This window comes from Callithrix jacchus, chromosome 3 (assembly GCF_049354715.1).
Source record: "Callithrix jacchus isolate 240 chromosome 3, calJac240_pri, whole genome shotgun sequence".
Taxonomy (NCBI): domain Eukaryota; kingdom Metazoa; phylum Chordata; class Mammalia; order Primates; family Cebidae; genus Callithrix; species Callithrix jacchus.
In genome coordinates, this window is record NC_133504.1 from 16,794,641 (window position 1) to 16,802,611 (window position 7,971).

Here is a 7,971-nt window from a genome sequence, read left to right on the forward strand (position 1 = left end):
AGTTTATTTCTGGGTGCAACTTTATCTTTGACTTTAAAAGAAAATTTTAATGACAATAAAATGAATGTGTACTCTGAACATGTTAAAAATGAACATATTCAAATTACAAATTCAGAACATATTCAGAATAAAACTTTAAAAAGATTGTGTATTCTCATACAATCATTTTAACAAGAAGTGTGACAGTCAAAGCTATAATAAGTATTTCTATCTAAAAAATTTTGGTTTACATATTCTTTTTGACCTAAGGGTAGAGGATGTTCTTTGTAACTCATCCAAACTCATCTTTAAAAATTTAACAAGACAGCTCAGTAGTCTATTTTTACCATAAAACTATCTTGAGAAAGAATGATGATAACCTGAAGGTTAACATACATTCATTAATATATTTTTTTACTAAATCAGAGAACAACATAATCCAAACAGTCTTATCCTTTTTCAACCCCCCCCAAAAAAAAACCAGTTACGAAGTACCTTTTAAACTTTTCCACTTTGGTTTTTCAAAGCATAACATTTTTAGTTCTCATGAGTAAAGTATATTTTTAAAGCTATAAAGTGTGAGAACATTATCCTGGAAGTAAGATAATGCTAAACTACAAATATATTTCAACATTGACAACTTTATAACTTTTATAACTTTGAAGACATATCAAAACAATTTAAAAAAATGTTTCCTTTAGCATTTACAATGTAAAATCAACTAAAACTGTACTAAGAGGGAAAGGGCTAACAACTTTTCCAAAAATTCTTATGATTAACTCTTATTAAAATATGTTTTTGTGTGTCTGTGTGTGTATGTGTCTGTGTTTGAACAAAGGACTTTCCCGTAATATTTTCCTATTCACCCTGAATCACCTTCCTAATGAAATGGAAAAGCATGGGGCCAGGCATGTTAGCTCACGCCTATCATGTCAACACTTTGGGAGGCTGAGGCAGGAAGACTGCTTAAGGCCAGGAGTCTGAGACTAGCCTGGGCAACATAGTAAGACCTCATCTCTGAAAAAATACCAATTAAAAAAAAAATCCAGGCACAGTGGCACACAGCTGTAGTTCTGGCTACTCACGTGGCTGCTGTCGGAGGATTGCTTGAGCCAAGGAATTCTAGATTGCAATGAGCTATGATTGTGCCACTGTACTCCTGCCTGACAGACAGAGACTCTGTCTCAAAAAAAAAAAAAAAAAAAGGAAAAGTACCATTGCCATTATTCTTGTACACACTAATCTTAAATGCTAATGGTTTATCTATCATAAGTTTTTGTCTGTAACTTTAGATAGAAACCTATTTTAATTTGTATTGTTAAAGAATGATTTAGGCTTGAAAATTTAAGCATAATTGATACCTTCAATGTAGAATTTAATTAGCCTGAGTTGTAAAATAGCAATATCTTTTATATATGTCAAAGTACTGTTGTTAAAAATTATATTTATTGAGAAATTCTTTGCCATGAGAAAAAAAAATCAAAGAAATAAGTTCAAGTTGCTGCTAAAAATTACAGATAATTTTCTGGATACACCATAAGACTCTAATAACAATGCCTCTGCAATTGAAAAGTCGATAGGTAGGCTTCGCTTTGAATGAAGCTTCCTACAGCATTTCAGACACTGTCATATAATTGTACTGTTTGAGATATTGGCTTCCTTCTCGGTTTCTATGTGGCAGCTTTCATTCAGGTACAAATCACTGTATTAAGTACAGTCTCTTCTGATGGTTACTGTGGAAATAAAAATATACATATATTTCTTAGAAAACCCAGCAGTTTCTTTATCTATATTGGTTTATCTTCTGGACCACTGCCAACATTCTAGGTAATCATCATCTACTCAAAATGGAATTATCCTTTTCCTTTCTTTACCTTATCCAGCCAGTCAGCCCTTTGTGGTTGGAATGGCTGCATGGCCACAACTTACTGTTTTCTCCTTCTCCTACTTCTTGGTAGAATTGTTGGGTTCTGCCATGTCTATGGTTCCACTTGGTCATCAGATTAATGAGCCAATCAATCCCCTTTCATGCTTAAGCCAGTTTAAGTCAAGCTTTCTGTCACCTATTTGGGAACACTTCTGGGAAATGGCCATCTTTTAGCCAGTAGTTGAAATATTTAATTTTAATATCAAATTTATTTTTTTTCTCATGGTTTCTGCATTTTGTGTTTTGTAAAAACAATTTTGGGCTGGGCATGGCAGCTCACGCCTGTAATCCCAGCATTTTGAAAGGCTGAGGCAGGTGGATCACCTGATATCAGGAGTTCCAGACCAACCTGACCTACGTGGTGAAACCCAGTCTCCATTAAAAAATACAAAAACTAGTCAGGCATGGTGGCAAGGCATCTGTAATCCCAGTGACTCAGGAGGCTGAGGCAGGAGAATCACTTGAACTCAGGAAGCAGATGTTGCAGTGAGCTGAGATCAGCCACTGGACTCCAGTCTGGGTGACAGAGCCAAGACTCCGTCTCAAAAACAAACAAACAAAAAGCCGATTTCTCCACCCCAATGGGTGTGGGTGTGTGTGTGTGTGTGTGTGTGTGTGTGTGTGCGTTTGCTCCAAGATTTACAGTATATATAACTTACTACAGACTATGTCAAATAAAGGAGATTTATGCATATAAATTAAATATAAATAAAATACTGGTAAAAGAGATTTATATGGATAAATAATTTTTGGGATAAATCTCTTCGTTTACCAGTGTTTCTCCAAGTTTAATATTCATATAATCACCTGAAGAATTTTAAACTCCAGATTTCGCTTACATGTGGTGTTGATATTACTGTTTACAGACCTCACTTTCATTTCTCTTTTCACATTTATGTCTTTAATCTACCTGAAAATGATTGTGAATGGTGTGAAACAAGACTAAATTCATCACACACACACCCCATCCGTATAAACCCCCAGGTACTCCTAGAACTCTTTACTGAATAATCCATCCATTCCCCACTAAAGTCAATAATGTAGTATTTGTCATATATCATATTCTTTAGAGACTGCTTGGGGACTCTACTCTTCAATTAGCCTATTTGTCTGCCCTACACCATGAAAATTGCTACAAAAATTTTAATATTGTTGTAACTGCTACAATTTAAAATTAATTTTAAATATAAGACAAATCCCCCATCCTGTTTTTCTTTCTCAATGTTGTCTTAACTATCTTTTGTATTTTTCTCTTCTTTAATATGTATAATCTTAAACTCTGAAAAAAAAAAATGTCAAGACTAAGACTATTTGAATTAAAATTATAATCTGAGTGAGAATTAATCTGTATTGAGTCTTCCTAACATGAAGATGGCATGTCTATCCATTTATTTAGGTGTTTAATGTTTTGTTTTTAATTTATGTAAATTTTATAATTTTCTACGTAAAGTTCATGCACATATTTTATTACATTTTTAGGTATAACTTATTATCTGTTTTTTCTCTATATATATATTATAAATATATAAATGAATATATTCATGAAAATAATGAATATATATAATATATATATGTATATGTGAATGACTTATGGCTCCTATCTGGAAATAAAATTGGTTTTGATATATTGATCTCATATCTAAAAGTGTGCCAAATTCTATTAATTCTAAAAAACTGTGTAGTTTATTTTGGTTTTTCTACTTAGCCCTTCCAATTGCCAAAAATTAGTGGTAATGAGAAATCCTAAATGTAGCAAAGCAGACAAAGTAAAAAAAGATCGATTCCATGTAGAAACGAAGACAAAAATAACAGTAGATATCTCATCAGAAACAATGCAAACTGAAAGACAATGGAGGGGCATCTTTAAATTACTGAAGAGAATGAAAAACAGCAAAGAAAAAAACAAAAAAAAAAACCCTATTCACCTAAAATCGCATTCTTCACTTGAAAATGCAGCTGAAATAAAGGCTTTTCCAGAATTCATCACCAGTAACTAGCATTATAAGAAAAGTTAAAGGAAGCCCTTCAGGCAGAAGGAAAATTGTATCAAGAAGAAATGTGGATCTACATGAAAGAATAAATAGCACTGGAAATGGTAAATAGGTTGACACATATAAAAGACTTTTAAAAAATTATTTAAACCTTTTAAAAAGATAATGGACTGCTTACAGCAAAAGTAATAATGTTTTGCAGAATTCATAACATATGTTTGATCAGAAAAAAAAAGGCTTGGCAGGGCAGGGAGAAAGAAAAGCATATTATTGTAAGGCTCTTAAAGTGAGGAGCATCGTATTTGAAGGTAGCCTATACTAAGTTAAATATATATACTGCAAAATTAGTAGTATAATATTTGATAGTAACCTATAGTAAGTTAAATATATATGCTGCAAATCTTGGGGCAAACACACACACACACACACACACACACACACACACACACCTACCTGGTATACTTCATAAGCCAAGAAAAATAATAAAAAAAAATTTTAAAACATCCAGTGAAAAATAATTCAGGAAAAGAGGCAAAAAAAGAGCTAAGAACAAATGATAAAAACAGAAAACAAAAGAAAGTGGTAGATTTGAACCCAACCATATCCATAATCAAGTTAAATGTAAATAATCTAAATAACATTCCAGAGATTTTTAGATTGGATAAAAGAGCAAGAGCAAATTATGTTATCTTCAGGAAATCCCCTTTAAATACACAGACTCAGATACATTAAAAGTAAAAAGAAGGGAAATAAATACTGTAGTAACACTTCCTAAAAGAAAGCTGGAACGGCTATATCAGACAACACAGATTTCAGGAGAGCATATTACCAGCGATAAAGAGAACCAATTCATAATAAGAAAGAAGTCTGTTTATCATGAAGAAATAACAGTTCTAAATGTTTATCCATCTAACAATAGAGGTTTAAAAATACATGATAGAACTGAAAGAAAAAATACAAATTTTTTAGCCTTCAACTACAATTCTAGTTGGAGACATCAACATCTCTCTTATTCTTTTTTATTTTTAGAGACAGGGTCTTGCTCTGTCACCCAGGCTTAATATAATCATAGCTGGCTTGATATAATCATAGCACAGTGATATAATTATAGCTCACTGCAGCCACAACTTCTTGGGCTCAAGTTATTCTCCCACCTCAGCCTCTCAAGTAGGTAAAACTACGGGTGCATACCACAATGCTTGGCTAATTTAAAACTTTTTTTTTTTTGTAGAGGCATGGTCTTTCTATATTGACCCTGGTCTTGAACTGGTCTTGAACTTCTGGCCTCAAGTGATTCTCCCACCTCAGCATCCCAAAGTGCTGGAATTATAGGCATGAGTGACTATATATCTGGCTACACCCCTCAATAATGAATAAATTTATAAATGGATGTTATTAAAATTTAAAACTTCTGCTTCTTAAAAAAACACTGTTAAAGAAATGAATGGGAAGCCACAGAGTAGGAGAAAATCTTTGCAAAACAGTTCAACAGAGAGCTTTTACAACTCATTAGGAAGATAAACAACCAAAATGTTAAAATAGAGAGTATCTTTGAGTAGACTCTTCACCAAAAAAGATATATTAATGGCAAATAAAGACATTATGTTCAACATTTTAGAGGAATGTAAGCTAAGACTACCATGAGAGACCATTACACACTGTTTTAATCACCACCTATTCACCACATTGGTGAGGGAGGAATTCCCACCCTAGGGTTATGGGACGGTCCAACACAAAACCCAACACCAGGCAGAAGAAACTGGTAACAGCTTATTAGTCACATGTACTCACGGCTTGCAGGGGAGGACACTCCACGCTCTATGGAGGTTGCATTTGGGAACAGAGAACAACTGAGAGATGTGGGACGCAGACTTTGTAATATGAAGAGGTGACACATTCCCTGGTTCTCACAGGAACATGTGATTGGTTGCCTGGAATAATTTCATAGCTGGCATGGAACTGAAACTCTGCTACTCAAGGGTGAGTGTCTGGTCCTGTGATTGGTTTCCTGGAATAATTTCATAGCTGGCATGGAACTGAAACTTTGCTACTCAAGGGTAAGTGTCTGGTCCCTCTGTTAAGGAGAAGTTGTTTGGCTAGGGTACTTCAACAATGGAAGGAGAGTGGGGAGGGGAATCCTCTGGTTAGGCCATTTGAGACTATCTCAGTTTTACCAGATATCAAGACAGTACATAACCCTGTGCCTTAACTTTTGGCCTTACACCACACATCCACTAGGAAACTGAAAAAATCAAGCGTTGGTGAGGATGCAGAGCAACTGAAACTCTCACATATTGTTCACGAGAAAAGCAAATGGGTTAGCCACTTTGGAAAAGAGTTTGGCAGTTTTTCATAAACTTAAACATAACTCTACTATTCAACCCAGCCATCCCACTCATAGGTATTTACCCAAGAGAAGTAAAAACATGTTTCCAGAGACACATATTCCAGTGTTCAGAGCAGATTTATTTCTAATATTTAATACCTCCAAAGTGGACATATCACAATGTCCATCAACTGATGAAATTATTGTATGTTAGCACACTGAAATATTGATCGGCCATATAAAGGAATGAACTACTACATACAACATAGATGAATCTCAGAAGCATTACGCTACATGGAAGAAGCCAGACACAAGAGACTAAATATGGTATGATATTAATATAAAACTCTAGCAACAGCAACATTAAAATGACAGAATGCTAAGCAGTGGTTGCCGAAGGACAAGGTGAAACTTGCCTTGCTTCTAGTTGCTTGCTTCTAGTTGATTTTAAAACCTACATAGCTAAAAGTCATGCAATTAAGCAATATGTAACTAAACTTCCACTGGTTTCCTTATAGATAACATCTCTGATGTACAGGTCACCATAGTAATGTTTGCTTGTTTTTCAGGAAATTAGGATCAGCTCTTGTCTAGTTCAAGCTGACTGATACCAGTGACCCTCCAAGTGGCCTGTATAAATGTCCAATGAATGTCCTTTTGACATCAGAGGGCCCAAAACTCCACCCTCAGATTGTGCTAATGACACCATTTTGGAAACATGTATCCTTTAAAAAGCAATGAAGCTTAACTGCACTTGTAGAGATTGGCAATTATCTCACTTTTTCTTATCACCGATCACCTTTTTCCATACCTTGGACTTTTATCCCTAAGACCCTAACTTCAAGGAGGAGAATTTGAGGCGTGTTCTCGCACCTCCTCACTTGGATGCTACATGAGTAAAATCTTTTCTCTACTACAAAACTTACTGTCTCAGGGACTGGCTTATTGCAGGATGGGCAAGAACATGTCTGGTTTGGCATCAGAGGAATGACTGCAGAGAGGCATGTTCTATATCTTAACTAAGGTGGTGGTTATATGAATATATGACTTAAATTGGTTAATTTTATTGTATGTAAGTTATTACACAATAAAGGTTGATGAGAAAATATGATGGGGGAAAACCTCTAAAGGCCTTAGGTTTCTACTATCAACGTCTCAGGGAAGCTGCTGCTTCAAGCAAGAGTAATACTCTGAATTTCTGCTTCCTCTTCTTTTGGCCTTCAGGGATTTATTTTAGTTTCCTGTGATAGCTATGATAAATATTTATTATGTCTTTTTCAAGAATGTTTGATGATTTGTTGCAGGAGGTTTTTTTTACAATTTTTGATACCTTGTATGCCATATTTCTGCAAGTAGAAATCTCATTTTCTCTAAAAATTTGCTGCCTTTTAGTGCTTTAAATGAGACTGTATACTTTTTTGAGTAAATTTTAAAAAATATCATAGTTCATATTTCCTCACCTTTTTATTAGGAAAAACTCATAGTTAGGCTCCAAAAATACCAGTGCTTAAAGTACAGAGAAACTATTTTAAAAGTTACCAACTTGGGAATTAATGCTACATAGTATATTCTACATTTAAATATATTACCAAATAGAGAAATGTAGTGTAACAATAAATAGTTGACATTAAATTAAAATGAAGCTAATTTGAGATATTGAATTTTGAAGTCAGTAATGGCTGCCTACCAAATTTGAATTCTATTGTAATATGGGGGATGGGAGGACATCTTAAGTGTTTGTCAAGCCA

At 34.3% G+C, this 7,971-nt stretch overlaps 1 long non-coding RNA gene across 4 annotated transcripts in view; it reads right to left on the bottom strand.

Moving 5' to 3' along the window:
- LOC144581708 (uncharacterized) overlaps positions 1–5,749 on the bottom strand; it is a 187,696-nt gene extending 181,947 nt beyond the window's left edge. For all 4 annotated transcript variants that reach the window (XR_013532799.1, XR_013532802.1, XR_013532801.1 and 1 more), the window contains exon 1: positions 5,689–5,749. This is a non-coding gene — a long non-coding RNA (uncharacterized LOC144581708). The remainder of the gene's footprint in view (positions 1–5,688) is intronic.
- Positions 5,750–7,971: the final 2,222 nt, after the last annotated feature.